This window comes from Marmota marmota, unplaced genomic scaffold, assembly GCF_001458135.2.
Source record: "Marmota marmota marmota unplaced genomic scaffold, marMar, whole genome shotgun sequence".
NCBI classification, from domain to species: domain Eukaryota; kingdom Metazoa; phylum Chordata; class Mammalia; order Rodentia; family Sciuridae; genus Marmota; species Marmota marmota.
The window spans coordinates 4,411,436-4,426,187 of NW_026000242.1; the positions used below are offsets into that span (position 1 = coordinate 4,411,436).

At 49.2% G+C, this 14,752-nt stretch overlaps 1 long non-coding RNA gene across 3 annotated transcripts in view; it reads left to right on the forward strand.

Moving 5' to 3' along the window:
• The window catches only part of LOC125613922, a 15,530-nt gene extending 1,028 nt beyond the window's left edge, over positions 1-14,502 (forward strand). The window contains exons 2-5 of one of the 3 annotated variants that reach the window (XR_007344512.1): positions 1,502-3,771; positions 4,561-4,700; positions 6,849-6,983; positions 12,001-14,502. This is a non-coding gene — a long non-coding RNA (uncharacterized LOC125613922). Of the gene's footprint in view, positions 1-1,501; positions 4,701-6,845; positions 6,984-12,000 lie in introns of all 3 variants that reach the window. The other 2 variants (XR_007344511.1, XR_007344510.1) reach the window with 2 other exon arrangements.
• The last annotated feature ends 250 nt before the right edge of the window (positions 14,503-14,752 follow it).

The window sequence follows — 14,752 nt, forward strand, 5'->3', positions numbered from 1 at the left end:
GAGAGAGAGAGAGAGAGAGAGAGAGAGAGAGAGAGAGAGAGAGAGAGACACTCCCCTCACCCCAGACAAAATACACACCCAAAGGCACCCCCCACCCCCGCAGGGACCCACCTCCTCCAGCCATACCCTTCCTACCTATAGTTTCCACCCAGTGAATCCATTCAAGTGGATTAATGCACTAATTAGGTTAAGACTCTCATAACCCAATCATTTCACCTCTAAACTCTCTCATTGTCTCACACATGAGCATTGTGGCAGGGGGTGGATACCTCACATCTTAACCATAGAACTGCCAACCCCTTCTTTTGTCCCCTGCTTCAGAGCCTCTCAGTTTCCTCTGTCTCCAGTTTCATCAGCTGCTCCCAGCTCCTGGTGGGCTCTGACTGACCTCATGTAGGTAAAAATACACAGTGCTTCGCCGGCCGCCTGCACTGTGTGCCCCTTGCCTTGAAGCCCTGGGCTTCCCTTTCCAGAGGTGGAAGCTGCAGAGCTCCACTCAGCACCCACCGTGCACAACCCGAAAGTGCTGGGGAGTTAATGCCCAGCGAGCCAAAACTTTGATCAATGGAAAATGGGAGCTAATGGAAAAGTCTTCCCTCTTCCTCCCTCCCAGCAGATGCTCCTGAGACATACAGCTTTTTGAAATGGTCTTGCAAGATTGAGCAATCAGTCGCACATGGCAGCAGCCAGCTCCGTAATGCATCCTCAGAATGACTCTCCCCTCCCTGCCTCACTCTCCTGCCTGGGACTGTGCTCCTTAATGAAGAAGTAGCAGACTTTGCCTTGGGCTCTGCTTTCTGGGGAATCCTGGGAGAAGACAGTTGGTGTTGGGAGCAACCCTCAAGATGAGATTCTGGAGTAGGACTGGGCACTGGGGTTCTGGCAATAAGAACACTATTGCTCGTGATTAGTTGGGTGGTAACAGCCCTGACATGCAATGGCCTCAGAGTTACTAAAGCTCTCACCTGTATACTCTGGGGAAGAGGTGCAGGTAGAAGGTGAGGCATCAGGACAGACCATGATCATGACATTGATGGGAGACAGAGGCTGCGTGGGGGAGGATTTGTGGACATGAAAAGACTCACCCTTGATTTCAGATCGAGTGTTAGGACTGCACTGTGTTCCCCTGCCTCAAAGCCCTGAGCATCCCAGTGAACCTGGCCTTATCGTGTGTGGGATAGCTACTCAGAGCTCGGCCATGGCAATGGGTGAGAGAAAATGAGTAGAAATGCCAGAGCTTTATCAGCATGGTACTGAGGGGGTGTCAGGAGGCTCAGGGAGGTGGGATTCCAGAGTGGATTTTCTGCATAGTACCTGAACTTACCAGTTGACTCTTATCGTGGGAGGCATCGTGTATCCCCAAGAGATTCACACAGCCTACACCAGTACACGTGAATGGGACCTAAGGTGAAGCAGAGCTTTAGGAGTTGCATTCAGGTTTAGATGCAGTCAGCAGGGTGAGCCCTAGTCCAACATGACTGGTGTTCTTCTGAAAAAACAGGAGAGGACACACAGAGACCCCGAGGGAGGATGGCGACATGAAGACAGGAGTAGAGACTGGAGTTATGCTGCTGTGAGCCACAGCTGGAAGAGACAGAGAAGATCCATTCTTCCCTGGAGGCTTCCAAAGGTGGCGGGGTCTCTTTTGCCTTGATTTCAGACTGCCGGCCTGCTGAACTCTGAGAAAGTCGATTTCGATTGTTTAAAGCCAAGCATTTGTGGCACTTTGTTGCAGCAGCCCTAGAAAACAAATGCAAGCCCGGCTCCCGCCAAAGCAATAAGGGGTGCCCTGGTTGGAGGTGGGGGGACACCAGTATCTGAGAAATTTCGTGGTGGTTGTTTTCAGTAAACCACGGCTGATGGTGGTACGAGGCTCACTAAGATCTGGGGCAGGGCAGAATTTGGGTGGCATAAAGGCCATGGGGTGGCATTTACACATCAGAGGCAAAGTGGACAATAAACCACTGCCTTGACCATCTTTTTTTTTTTTTATTGGTTGCTCAAAACATTACAATGATCTTGACATATCATATTTCATACATTTAGTTCAAGTGGGTTATGAATTCTTATTTTTACCACGTGTACAGATTGCAGGATCACATTGGTTATACGTCCACGTTTATACATACTTGATGGTGGCCAGTCAGCCATGCTGTGAAAGATGGCCAGCTGGCAAGGGAGTTGCTTAACTCATCTAATAAAGAAACAGTAAGGAGAAAGATAACACCAGACCCTCACCTGGTTTCCAGACGGAGGTCAGATCACACAGCCAGCATCCATTGCTACAAGTTCAGAAGAGGGTCCCCTTTAGGCAGGACCATGAAATGCTACCACAAGTGTATATGATAAACATTCCCCTATCCTTTCAAAGGGACCTCAGGGAGATTCTCACATCTCTCTCTCTCTCTTTTTTTTTTTTTTTTTGGTCCTGGGGATTGAATGCAAGATCCCAGCACTTTTTATTTTGAGACAAGGTCTTCCTAAGTTGCTGAGGTTGGCCTTGAACTTGTGATCCTCCTGACTCTACCTCCCAAGTTTCTGGGATGATAGGCAAGTAACATCACATCTAGCTAGAGACACCCACATTTCTAAGGACATTTAAATATAGGATCTGGTCTACCACTGATGGCTAAGGGACCAGATGGCAAGTGGACTTTTGACCCAAACATGTCCAGTGGGTTCAGGAGTCCGTGGCCTACCCTGTGGTTATTTCCCCAGTCCCTGAATGTGTTGAGGTAGAAATATGGAGGAGCCAGAAGAACCCTCCCTTTTGGCTCCACAACCTGTGAATGAAGGGTTATTAGTGTTGAATGGGCCAAGTGGAAGGCCCTGAAACTACCCTCCAGCTCAGACAAGATAATAAATGGGAGGAATTATTGGCACATTCTGAAAGAAATTGTAGAGATTAGTGCCACCATTACAAACTTAGAGGATATAAAGTGGGTGTCCCCTCCATGTCCTTGCTCAGCTCACCATTCTAGCCTGCTAACTCCAGGATGGTGATGGCACATGACCAGGGATGAACATCCATTAAACCAGGTGGCATCCCTGGCTGCAGCTTCCCTGCCAGATGTGGTCATTCGAGAAGAGCAGGTCAAACAGCCTCCAGCATCTGTAGGAGGCAACCGATCAAGCAAATGCTCTTTTCCTCCTCCACAGGAAGGATCAAAAGCGGTCATCTTGGCTGCTCCCACATGGTGGGACCCACTTGCTGTCTCACCCCAGGGCTACGCTCATTCTCTTGTCCTCCCTTTGCAGTCCAAAGGGACCTCAACACACCGCATGGCATGGGTTCCCTATATTGACATGCAGATCGCTCCTGGGAGCACAAGATGGAAAACATTGAATTTTCTAGTAAGACTTGGGTGACCAAGTGGGAGGTAATCCCACAGAGACCTGGAGACTGCCATGTTGGTGATGTTTTTAGGGGTCTAGTGATCTGGGACATTGTAGGACACACCTCAAAGGTAAAGGACAAATTGTGGCATTGTGTACTTTCTCCCAGTAAGAGAGAGGCACATGCTCAGTGGGGTTTTTGAGGCAGTATATGGCGCATTTGACCTATCTGTGGTGTGACTAGAAATACTACTTGCTTACAGTGGGACCTAAATCAAAAGAGGGGGACTCTGCAGGGAGTGTAGTCCCTGGTGGAGGCTGCCCTGGTGCTGGGATTGTGTGTTGCAGCAGATCCGAGTCTGGGAGTTCATGTGGTAGATAAAGATGCTGTGAGGAGTCTTCGAAAAATCACAGACAAGGAAGCCTTGAGCAGAGGTGAGTGGATGGACAAGGAAGTGGGCACAAAAAGCATGCGCATCTCTCGTCTTCCATTAAACTCCAGAAGCATCCACGGCAGAAGAGGTTCGCATCCATCCGGTAGAAATGAAGGTTCACTCTGGGAAGGTCCACCTGCCTTTCTCGCCTACCAGCAGAGTGCAGGGGCAGAGTGGCTGTGGTGGCTGGGCTGGAGGCTGTGCATCTCACCAAGACCCATCCTGCAATGGCCACAGCTGAATACTCAGAGTCAGCAGCAGAGGGTGACATGGAACCTCAATATGACACCATTCTTTAAGGAGACAAGCTAGTCACTGGTGGCATATTGATTGCTTTAGACCCTTAGCCCTGGAAGGGCAGCAATTCATCCTTACTAGGATGGACTGTCCTCTGGACATAGATCTGCCTGCCTTGTCCACAGAGCCTCCACCATACCAGATTCTGAGAGTGGACAAAATACCTGATTTCCTGGCATGATGCACCATATAACATTATCTCAAAGGTGTACCAATAGGCACATGGTCCCGGGACGCACTTGTCTCATCACACACCCCAACACCCAAAATCAGCCAGCCCAAGACAATGGTGTCATCTCCTATTAAGGTGAAGTGCTAACTCAGGGACAGCACCCTGTTCTGAGGGTATGAGCTGAAATAGTGAACCTCATGTGATGCTCTGCCCTCTGTGACTAGGACACACAGAACCCGGAATGAAGGGGTACAAGTGGGATCTGCCGTGTCATCAACATTCCTACTGACCCACTTGAGAAATCTGTGCTTCTTTTCCCAGTACACACAGGCTCTGCCAGGTTAGAGTGGCTCGATTCCCAGGTGATGAATGCTTCTGCCAGAGGACAAAGTGAAGTTACTATTGAACTAGTCACAACAACTACCTAGACACTGCGGGATCTTCCTTGGGTGGACCATCAGGTAAAGAAGTGTTACCACAGTGGCCGACTTAATTGCCTGACCACCGTGAGAAACCAGGGCTGTTGCTGCGGCACGATGGGGGTGGATGTAGCATCACAGATGCTTGCCTTTTCCATTCTGAGAATATTGGCAGGAGAAGAGGAATTAAGGTGCTANGGTGGGGGGTGGGTTTGTGTGGAATCAGAAGATGCTCCAGGGCATCTCTTGGTACCTCTGTGATAATGGTGACCACGACTCCTCAAAAGCAAGGCCACTAAAGTACCTGGACTGCTCAGGGATGAAGGGCCAGGTCCCATAGGCTGGCCTGGTGGGGGAAACCTCTGTGGGAGAGTGGAGAAAGAAGACAATGATGACAAATTGCAGCCTTCCAACTCTTCAAGAATGGAACCTGTTTCACTCTCCTCTGGTCTTAAGTCTCTGAAATTATATATGGCTATTATCTTGAAGGGGACTCTGACTGACTATATCTGTATCTGACCCTTCAGAAAAGAGAAGTTCTCACACAAAGGAGGCCTCACTTTGTATTTTGAATGCTGCAAGTGATGGAGAGTCAGGGTGGGTGCTAGTGCTGGGGTGGGGTGTCCCCGTCTTCTCTCAGCCTTGCTTCCGGCCCCTTGGCCTGCCCCACCTCTCTCAGTGAGCATCTCTGCATGGAGGCCAGGCCTCGAATCCAGATTGTTGTTGCTGCCTACCTCTTGCTTGTTGACACTGTGACAGGGGTGCCGAGGAACATGTTTTGACTCTCACAGCTTAGGATCTGGAAGTAAAATCAAGTTATTGTTTAGTGGGGACAACCTTTGACACATGGTACATGGAACATATTTTTCTCCTTCTCTTCCTAACAGTTTTTGCAACTTTTTTTTTTTTTTGCGGGGGGGGGGGGGCTGTTCCACAAGATCAAGCAATAAGTGGACCTTAGTGGTGGCCAGTTTGATTTAAAAAAAAAAATGAAAAGAAAGGAAAATCCTTTTATTGCCTCTGGTCCTTCCCCACCTCTCTCCCCTCCCCTGCTGCTCTGGCACCCCTGATCATGATGCATAAGCCTCTGCTCACTCTCTGGAGAACAGTTTCCAATGTTCAAGGTGGGTTCAGTTGTCATCAATCATCTGCATCCCATATTGCTCATTGGCATCACCTTCCTGGTCCTTGTGGCATCTGAGATTGGGCCCCTGCATGCGCTGATCTCAGCTCCTCTGATCAATTAATTTTGGGGTGTAAGTTTCCAAGAATCAAGAGTACAGCGTCTTCTGCAAATTCATTGGCCAAATGCTTCTGTTCCCTGGACACTGGTCTCCTGTCTTGAGCACTAGAGGATGAAGTCATGGGATTTCAGTTAGTTCTGAACTGCATTTTTAAGGAGGCTCCTCTAGGTATTCCTAGAATTCATCTACCTCCAAATGAGAAGCTCCTTCCTACCTAGAGATAATCTGAGAAAAGAAGGGGCCAAAAGGAAGCAGATGATAGAGATTTGAGAGGAGCTGGGGGATGTGTGCTGACTTCAAAGAGCTTGTGCCACCAACAACTTGGATGAGCTCTAGGAAATCTGCTCTAAGAAATAAAAGCCAGGCCTCTAGAGCACTTCTGGAATCTCAGCATGGGGTGGGGAATCCAGCTCTGAAAGCCAGCCTATATGTTTGGACAGCCTTCAGAGAGAAAGGGAAGCAGGCCATCAACCTTCCTCAAAGGGAGGCTGTGCCCCCAACACCAGCAGCCTCTGACGGCTCCAGCCCAAATCAAGCATTTGATCAGCACATGCTGTCCCTCAAGACCTTGGGGACAGGGAGGAGAGACTAGAAACACAGATCTAGATGTGATTTATGCTAAGCTTGAACTTTCAGAGTATTTGTAGGCAACAAAACCAAAATGAGGCAAGGTGTGGTCATCAGAAGAGTGGTACCTAAAGTGGGGTGACAGGGACAGGAAGCATTTGCCAGAGGAGGTGGGCTGGGCTATTGGACAGTCAGAGCTTTCATCCAAAATGTGAAAATCAAAAAACATTTGTTGATCATCTATGATGTATGAGGTAGTGCTTTAGGCTCTCGGGGGAAGAGAGAAAATAGACAGATTGACCTGCTCTCCAGGGCCTTCCAGCAGGGGGTCAGAACCAACCATGAAGAGCTACGGCACTGATCAGTGTTTCAATAGCAGGACAAACAACTGATGGACCCAGGCACACGCAGGAGGAAGGGGTCCGGCCCTCTCAGAGAAAGGCATTCCCACTGGGATCTGAGAGAGAAATCTCCTTCCAACAGGTGAAAATGGAGCAGAAAAGGAGCTGGAGAGGTACGTAGTCCAGACAGAGGCTGGAAAGCACAGCGTGGGTTTGAAAAGCGTCGAGTGACCTATCCAGTTTTTGGTCACACCACCAAGCAAGGGAGGGGGAAGGAGGGCTGCCAGGAGTCCTTGGGAGGGGACGATACTGCATGAAGGCCTGAGGTGAGGAGCCTGTTTATAGAATCAGATGTCACAAAAGGCACATGGCAGTGCCCAGCAGTTATGGAAAATAATGGGATGGGCCAGAGTATACAGGAACTTTTATGTCCCATTCAGGTTTGGGGACTTTATCCTTCAGGCAGAGGAGTCACTGAAGAGCTTTGGCAGGGGAGTTACATGTCGAGAATAGAAGTTTCGAAGAGGTATAAATTTGGATTTGTCGCCATATAGATTGCATATGAAGCCAGTTTAAGGCCACAGTATTACCAAGGGACTGTGGGGGGGCGGGGGAGTAGGAGATGCTCACAGGCCGAGCCCTGGGAGCTCTGATGTCAGGTGTTGAGATGAAGAGAACCCAGCACAGGAGACAGCAGAAGGAAGCGGTGAAGAAGCCAGGAGCCTCAGGGCCCTGGTATCCTGTGAGCAGAGAGCCATCAGTACCGCCCAGTGCTGCTGCTGGGACAAGCAAGTTGAGAACTGAGGTCCCCGCTGAGTTCCTGCCATGGAAGATGGCGATGGCCTGGACCAGAGCTGTGGGGATGTCACCTGCACAGAGTGAGGGTGACAGCTCTTTTAAGGAGGGTTACTGTAAGGAGCTGGAGAAGGAAGTGAGCCTAGAAGGTTCTAGTCTCCTCTTTCCTTTCAAATAGAAGGAATAAACTGGATGCAGTGACACACACCTCTGATCTCAGCTACTGGGATGGTTGAGGCAAGAGGATCCGTGTTCAAGGCCAGCCTAAACAATTCAGTGACACCCTGTCTCAAAAAGTTTTTAAAAGTCTGGAGAGAGAGCTCACTGATAGAGTGCTTGCCAAGGCGTGCCACGCCCTGGGCTCAATCCCCAGCTCCAAGAACAAACCAAGGAAAGATAGACACAATAACAGCAAGTGTGCGTGCTGGGGCGGGGGTGAGGGACTGGAGGAGTGGGGGAGGTGGAGGCAGGGGATTGGGGGGTGGGGTGTGATGGTGACAGTAAGGGCAGGGATAGAGCAGGAGGAGGACCTGCTGCAGGAGGCCTGGTTCAGGGCTGACCTTGGCCTGGAGCACTGACAGTCCATCCACAGAGTAGGGGAAAGATAGAGGAGTGGAAAACAGATGTGGGGGTGGGGGTGGGGGCAGACCTGGGAGTTTATGGAAGTTTGTCCTTGATTGTTCCCATTTTTTCAGTGACTACAAAGCAAGGTTATCAGTGGAGACGGGGGGAAGGGGAGGTATTGGAGTTTAAGGAGAGAGGGGAAAAGGATGACCACTGGTCTGGGAGAGCAGGAGAATGAATGGACCAGGGAGATGGTGGATGATTCCAGCCAGCAGCCAGCACCCACCCGAGTCTGGGACGTATGCATTTAAAATTAGACAGTCCACATACTTTGAGTATCCTTCTCCAGCGTCACTCTGCTCACCAATGTGCAGCCATGATCGAAGGGAATGGGATGAAGATTTTTCTAGGTGACCAGGAAGTGAGAGAGGCATAAGGAATTTGAGGACATTTACCATGGATTGATCATGACCATGGATCAGGGAATGGCATCTGGGGTAGATGTGCTGGGATATGAGGAAAGATATGTGACAAAGTGATCGGATCAACAAATCGTAGATCCAGTGGGGCCAGGAGGTGACACCCGAGGGATGGAATTAAAGGGACTGGATGTCTGGTCTTGAGACAGGGATTACCGAATGATGAAAACTGCTGATGACAACACGGTCTGGGCCAAGACCACAGATGTGTGGCTGGGGGAGGGTAAAGACAGCTCATCAGAGGAGAGGAAAAGACGCAGAGAGGCCAGGCCCTGGGAGAATCCCACTAATTATGCTGCAGAGGATGGAGACCAACAGCCTAAATGTGCCAGGAAGAACAGGGAGGGCCCAGGTCGTAGAGGGCTGCAGCAGCAGGAGGGGCAGAGGGCCTTGAACTTGAGATGCAAATCTGGCTGTCTGTCAGGGAGAGGGATGGATACTGCAGGAAACTGAGCAGTGAGAAGCCAGAAGAATGCCCAGTCCACCTCCAGGCCCAGAAATGACGGAGTGTAGCCCCCATGTGAGAGGCTGTGGGGGCACAGAGTAGACGGGTCTCCAAGCGGGAGGTGCAGGGAGAGGCTGAGGGAGGCTGCTGAGGCTGAGGCCAGGGCACTGGCTGCCTCCAAGCCTGCGAGCAGCCCCTCAAAGCCTCTCTTTGGCCAGTGCTGGAGGAACCTCAGAGATAGTCATCTCGAGGCACTGAGGTGTTCAGACTGTGGCAGATCAGAGTTTGCTAATATCGCAGTAACACAGCCCTGGGGATGAGTCTTTCATCTGCAGAGCCACCGAGGCAGCTTATCTGTGCAATACATCGCCCCTGTACAAGGGACGCTTGGACGCCAAGTGCCTCCAGGATGGAAATTAAAGAGGAAAAGAGTTGGGGGTGGGGGGGCAGAGATGTTAAAAAAAAAGTCAGTATCAGGGTTTATTTTTAGGTCTACTGAAGTAGAAAATAAGTACTTGGACTGTGAAAATTTGATCGTAAGGCAAACCCCTGCCCTCGGGGAAAGGCCGGGGTCCTGGGCTGCCAAAGTCTGCCATTCGTTACTTTTGATTTACTGCAGCACAGACAAGAGGCCCTCACATGATACATTGCTTGTATATTCTTCTATCGATTCCCAAGACTTAGTTTTCTAAACTTCCCATCCATCAGCCGCATCTGTGTCTGCTCTCCCCCAGAGATGAAATAGGGCATGGGTCACCCCATCTTGCAAAATGTGGCAAGTTTTATGAGGCCGGAAGATTTGAAACAGGAACTTGATTTATGCTTGCTTCTGCCAACAGGTGAGGTCAGATGTTTTACAGTGCAGTTGAAAGGTAGGGCACAGGGGTGAGTGTGACTACTGAGAAAGGACATCAGTTCCCCCCTATAGCCTAAACAAACACAGCCCAGGAAGATCGAGGTAGTATTGTTAGGGAGGAGGCATGTACTCAGTGGTTGTCGTCCCCTGTGGAGACCTTCCTGGATCTTGCTACTATAAACACTTTGGGAGCTGAATAACCGGCACGAACACTGCCCACATTTACCATCCGCTTCCACCCCACAACAGAAGGGCCCGGATGGCTACGCTGCGGCTGGCCCGTGGGCCTGGAGAAAAGAGAACTTGCTCCCCACTGGCTGCCGCAAGAGGTTATGGTGCCCCCACCGGAAGACATGTTGTTCTATGCATATAAGGAAACTCGGGTACCCACGTAGCACCTTAATTCCTCTTCTCCTGCCAATATTCTCAGAATGGAAAAGGCAAGCATCTGTGATGCTACATCCACCCCCATCCAGCCCCCAACCCTCCATTTATAAAAAAATATTCTTTCAGTTTTCGCAAAGCAGATTTCCATATCTGGGGGGCTGGGATGGAGGAAAAGCTATTCATTGTCTCCTCTGAGACTAGACTGCAAAGGGAGGAGGACAGGGCTGAAGGCTGCCTGGGCCTGGGGAGAGTTGAAGGCCTACCTTCCAGGATCTGCAACTGATCTGAGGATCCCAACCAAGCTCAGTATCTCTTAGTGGCACAGGAGCTGAGCAAGGCATCAGGATCCAGAGTCTATGTCTGCATGCCTCAGTTTCCCTCAGAGAAGAATGTCTCCACCTCTCTTAGGTATTGTTAGACATTCTGAGAGTCTCAGATGGAACAACATTACAAATAAAGGAATTATCAATGTGATTGATGGTTTAAATTGAGCCTTGGGACCTCTGCTGTTTGGAGGATGGATCAATAGCAATAACAACAATAAGTAGAGAATAACTCAGGAGAGAGTTTATAAAGGACCCCTTGGCAGCGGGACCAGATCATTCAAAGGCAGGAAGAACGTTCCTGCACTGCCAACAAGGGCTCAGCCACCAGGCTTGCTCTGGGGAATGGCCCCCATACTGCTTGGCCAGACTGTACAGGGGCCATTGCTGCTCCAGATGGCATTCCAAAGGGAAATGGTCTATGTAGGAGGTAGGATGGGAAATGAGGAAATATGGTGAGCGAAAGAAGTTCCCCAGAGGTTGTGCATGGTGCCAACAAGCATGCCATCCAGGCTCCCTCAAGCTCTTCACCCATGGGCAGCACACCAGAGGTGAGGGGAGAAGCTGGCCCCAGCAGGAGATGGACCAGCTCCGGCCAGAGACCAGCCCTGGCAGCTTCCAAGAGAGAGCAGCTGTGCAGGTGAGGGCACAGGATCTGGAATTCCAGGACCTGGTCTGAAGTTTTGGCTCTGGCATGTTGTATCTGGTGATAACCCACCTGACCTCCCAGAGCCTTGGGCTTTTTGTCTGCAAAGCGGAGACAGGGACAGCTCTTTAACTAGTTGCGTTGGGATGCCGGCCGAGAAATGAGAGGAGCATTCTACAGAATGTTCAGAGCGTTTATTAGAGAGTCACCCACATGGGATGACGGCAGGATCCCAGGAATGCCTCCCTAAGATATTTTTTGCCACCCTCCAGCTACCATAGGACCAGCATGGCCACACTCCCTGAGGAGGAGCTGGAGCTAGCGGCTGGCCCGTGGAGAGGTGGATCAAACTCTCACCTGCCACTGCCCTGCAGATTCACGGGACTGGAGCAGCTTTTATCCTGGGGGTTGTTTGCCTCTGGTTTTCCTGCTGAGCTGTAAACCCTGTCTGCTGGGGATGCGCCCAGTCCCTGGTACGTGTCTAGTACTCTCAGGGACTCATCACTCAGTACTGATCTGTTGGTCAAACGCTTGTCTTCCAGGAGAGGGGTATTGTTAAATAGCTTGGTACAAGGTGCCTCAAGGAGGATGAGAAAAATCTTTTTAAAAGGGCACAAAAAAGCCCCCAAAAGGAATCCAGTGGGGCTGAGGCCTAATTCTAGATACTTAAAGTTTTTTGTTTTTTTTTTAAGCAGGATGCTAACCGCAAGTTCTCAAATCCCAAGCCACAGACCTGACCCTCATCTGATGAAACAATCAGCAGTGCTAAAGGCCTTATTGATAAACTTTTCCTCCAAGTCCAAGAATCACAGAGATCAACTGAGGGAAGTGCCCCTGGCAGAGGAGCCGGGATGAATGTGGACTTGGGTCACATCAGAATCTGCCTTTTATTATGCTGCTAACTGGAGTGGCTTCACACGCGATAATTGGATGTCTTGCCAAGTGGGACACTGTTGCATGCAAACACGCTTGCACACACACGCTCCCATGTGCACACACACACGCAGATACGTAAGGAGGCCCAGAGATACACATGCAGCAGATGCAACAGTATTTCACACAGAGAGACTTCTGGATCCCCAGGCCAGCTGGGAATTTCAGTCCCAATAATAGATGACTGTCCCTGCCCTAACCAGAAATCAGTTATTTCAACCTCCAACCCAGAATATAAAAACGTTTTCTAATTTCCTGAGTTGACACACAGCCTCTGTGCCTCTCCAAAGTTGGGAAACCTAGTGCGTCACTGGGAACCCCATGTGATCATTGTTATTAATGACAATAATAGCTATAGAGTTTTGAGTCTAGCTCTGTGCCTCGTACTATGCTAGTAGTAGACTATCTCAAATAATCCAGCAAGGGGGAAACTCTTATCTCCATTTTACAGAAGCTTATCCTGTGTTTTAGAGAAAGTAACCTGCTCCTGCATTTAGCACGAGGCGGAACTGGGATTTGAGCCTGGAACTCTTACTCCACCACCCTGGCTCTTGCTAAGTCCTATTAGCTTGTATAGGACACGCTTCCTTCTCTGTTCTTCTGTAAGTTCTGCTGATTGATCCCTGGCTGTAGGTCTGGAGTCTTGCAGAGGTCTCTTCCTGTCCTCTTGTCCCTATCCTTTGATGCCCCCTGGAAGTCCTTTTTCAAATACAGGTCCCCAAGGAATTCCCCAGAGATAGTTCCTTCCTCGGTTCAACGCTGTACTTCAAGTGTGCCATTGGGTTTTTGAGAAGCCACATCCCATCACTGCCTGTTTTAAAAAACTACAGTTTTTTTTTATTTGATTTTAGTTAGCCCATTTTTTAACATAAACTGCTGTAAGCTACTTCTGTAGCTGAGATTTAAAAATATGTTTTCAGCTTATTATGCCAGCTACTTATAAGATTGTTTTGAAGTTCTAGTTTGTCAGCCAGTACATGAGCTAGGCTTGCAGCTTCCAGACAAACTGGCTGAGCAGGTTTTCTGTGCCCAGCCAATGATCAAAACCAGGCCAAGGGTCAAGGTTGACTCTGTTCCATCTGCTAGAGACCACCTATCGGTGACACTGATCTGTGAAGCATGACTCTGGTTCCAATGTCAAATACTGGGTTTCACTGTGAATTTGGACTAAAACTAGATTGATGCCAGGGGTCCCTTCTGAAGAATTAGAGGGCAAAGTTCAATTGCAAGCCAGGAAAAAAGGGTAAGGTCAGGGGAGAAACACTGAAGCTGGGAACCTTGTGCCTTGCCAGAAGGCGAGAGAGGCCGAAGACAAACCCAGGTGTTGGCATTCAGTCTGCAAACACCAGCAGCTTAAGGAGGATATACCAACGAGGGAGTTCAAGACAAGCACCCAGCTTAGGAATAGGCAGCTTAAAGAGGCATTTCAGGCAATGTCCAAACAAATTCCAGAAGGCTGAATCCTGATGGTGTGGGGCTTCTTTTAAAGGTGCAGACTCCCACCCTTTCTGAGCATGTACCCAGCTATCTTAAAGGTACCATGGGCTCATTCCAAATGGCTTCTGATCAACTTTAGATCTGCCGGTATGATTCTATCAGATGACATTATTTATCTCTGGGTTCTTCATTTTGTTCACAAGGATATCTTGAAAATTGTAGTCAATTAACTTTCTGAAATTGAAATACATCATATCTAGGGCATTCCCTTTGAATTGGTTAGGGTTTTTTTTTTTTTCCTTGCAGGTCATAAAAATCCAAATTAAACTTGGTTAAACAACAAGGAAATTGATGGTCTCACAAAATGAGAGGCCCAGAAATAGATGCACCTTCGAGGTTGGTCAATTCAGTAGATGAACAATGTTTTCAGAGACTCAGTTTCTGTCCTCTCATTAGGATCCATGGTAGGAGCTTAATTTTAAATCTGGCTCCCTCAGGCTCATCAGGTGACTGCCAGAGTAATTGGGATAACATACTTCTTTGTTCCCATGCACAGAGCGGGAGACTGGATTCCCTTTCTCCAAAGCCTCAAGCAAGGTTTTCCTCTTGTTGCATTGGTTCAATTCTCTCAGACCTGCCCCCAAACTGAACCAATCTTCAGGGGGACCAGAGTGAAATGTACTGGGAAATATTCACTGCACTCCTGATTCTTTGGTCCAGCTTTGTTCTCAGTAAAATAAATGAGCTCATTTGGACTTGACTCATGCTTAGTGAACCCATGCTGATTCCTGGTGCTCACCATTCCTCTCAGTAACCACAGCCATCTATTTGATAACCCTGCCGTGGCTTTACGGAGGATGACAGCTGGGATATTATTTTTCCTCATTTTTGAAGTTGGGCACAACCTTGACCTCTCCAATTTCCAGATTCTTTAGAGCAGTGGTTTGCAAGTGTCAGTGTGAGGAGGAAGCCTGTGGAACTCGCTAGGAATAGACAAATGGCAGGAGAGCCTAATGGTTACAAACATGGGGTCTAGAGCCAGATTGGGTCCTCATGTTCAAGTCCCATCTCTTGCTT